A 2,511-nucleotide genomic window follows, 5' to 3' on the forward strand; every position below is an offset into this window, starting at 1 on the left:
AGAAAAAAAATAAGATCATACTTCATTTTTCTCCTGGTTAAGGGTTTTGCTAAGCAAATGTATTTATAAAATTCTTTAAGTAACTCACCACTGCCAAAAATAGTATTATGGTATTATCATATGCTCCCACACTGATTTTAATCTTTAATCTTCAAAAGATAACTTATTCCATTGAGAAATCTGGGATTTTCTTCAAAGTCAGAAAAAAAAAAAAAATTCAGTGAATTGAGACGGATCAGACTAAAGAAAAAATCTAAAAGATTAAGCTACATTAGTTGATCTGTACAAAATGGTAAAGGACTATCAAAACAATTGAACATCACTTAATGCAATTATATTATTTTTTAAACACAGCAACCACAAAATACTTGCTTCTTTGATTCCTTTTGGGAAACCTCAAACATAGTCTTTTCCAAGAATAGCAAGACAAATTGATAAAGTGAAAAAAACCCTTTATTCTTGCATTCCCTTTTTGTGATGTAATGATTTTCACTAGCTAAAAACAAGAAATAACAAGAGAAGAACTTGTGACCTGGAAAAGCCATGCTACTTCTCAGTATAACTTCATTGTATTACAAGACAAATACTGTCCATGTCTGTAACATTCCTAAAATGCTCATTAATCCTTAAATTGGGAGGGTTTCCTTATTTCAAATAAAACCTAGTAAGGTTGCCAGTGTTTCACAAATAACAAGAAGCTTATTCTCTCCTGTTTAGGATCTGCTAGTGTTCCCAGGAATGGCGTGAAATGAACTCCCTTTTACACATATGTTCTCACATGGCTCCCAATGGAAGAAAAATTAAAAATGCAAGCTGACTATAATCAGAGGTCTGTTGTTTGCATTTGAGTCAGGCATGTACACGGATACAGGTTAGAAAGCAAATACTGGCATGGATTTACTGCTGTCCTGAGTGATGAGTCCTCAGAGAACTAATTGATTTTGCTATTTTTTTTTTTTTTTTACTTTTTAAGAGGGCAGGCTAAAAGAATGTGTGTATGGAACTAGTGGCAATCTGTGCTAATCACTTTATGACATACAGTGTTGCTGCATGGTTACTGAACCCAAAAAGAATGTTCAACAAAGAGCCCTATAGATATTTTGTAAAACCTTAAATTGTCACAACAGCAGAGAGAAGAGAATAGTCCTACCGAAAGGAAATTAATGAATGAGTGTCAAAATGGACAGTTACTGTGAATTTCAAGAAGGTTTGCAAATGAGAAGTGGAGTTAAGACTACATCGAGTCCTGTTTGTATGAAAAGAACACGCTACCTTTTTGGATGTCTACCACACAGGACTTGGCTCTTCAAATTCCTTGTTGAAATGCTTAGGAAAAGAAGTACTTTATTGTAAGCAAACAAAAACCCTGTTTGTTAATTTCTAACACCATATGATAGTTTGTTTTCTTGTAATCAAAGTTGGACAGAAATTCTACCCTCAGCCTATCTGGTGTTAAATAAATGTCCCCAGAATTCTTACAAAAGACAAGACTCTAAGTAAATTAAAAATATTTAGAACTAAAATGTTTTAGGTTTAGGCCTTCTTTGAGGGTGGTATTATATAAAATTAATCCTCTCCATTCTGTCAGCTACTGTATGAATAATAATCAAACTAAAGTTTTTTTTTCTTGTTTCCCAATTATTAAATCTGACTAAAAGAAAAATTGAAGTAGTAGAAATATTGCAATACATTCCATCTTATTTTTAGGAGACACTGTGTGAAATTGGTTTATTAATAAAGTCTTCGTGAGTGGCTCACATGAAATAATTTGCTAAATTCAATGTGAATCCTGTTCATAAACTAAATATATCTAAATTATTGCACTAAAGTCTACATTCTCTCACCTTACTTAAATTATGGGAGCCCTTTTAAATAAAATTATTTCTTGAAAAGATCCTAGAACGCTTTCATCCATGTGCTCATTGGAAGAAACAGATAAGATCAGGATTTGTTTTTGTTTTGTTTTCCTCTATTGCCACTGGCCAATTTGCATTTTGACATCTCAGTAATCACAAAAGAAAATGGTATTGTCAAAACATGTGATGCCCAGTTGGGAAAGACTCTCCTCTAAGTGACTATAGCTTTGGACCAGGCATTCAGAGCCTATGTGACTTGGGTCCACACACCTTCGAGATGCTGTAAGCCATTGTTCATGTTCAACCCTGTCAACTTCTATAAGTAAGTTGGAGTGTAGAGAAGAAAAGATAAGACACATACATGCCTTGCAACTCAGGACTTGGATAATGTTGTCTCTTGACATCACTTTTCACTCTGTCTTCAGTGTGCTAAATTATTCCATCTCTGCCTTTTATGCATATTATCACTTTAAAATAATGTATTTTGAACAATGAAATGGATTTGGAAATGATGAAATAACTTTGTGATTTGAGATCTTTTATTTAAAGTGTTTCAGTACAAGTTATGAAGATTTATTTTTCTTCAGAGTTGAATGACAGATACTTTGTAAAATATAAATATATGTATATATTATTACTTTCCATTTTATTGTCT

The sequence above is a fragment of the Nannospalax galili genome, unplaced genomic scaffold (genome assembly GCF_000622305.1).
Source record: "Nannospalax galili isolate Female #2095 unplaced genomic scaffold, S.galili_v1.0 scaffold390, whole genome shotgun sequence".
Lineage (NCBI taxonomy): Eukaryota > Metazoa > Chordata > Mammalia > Rodentia > Spalacidae > Nannospalax > Nannospalax galili.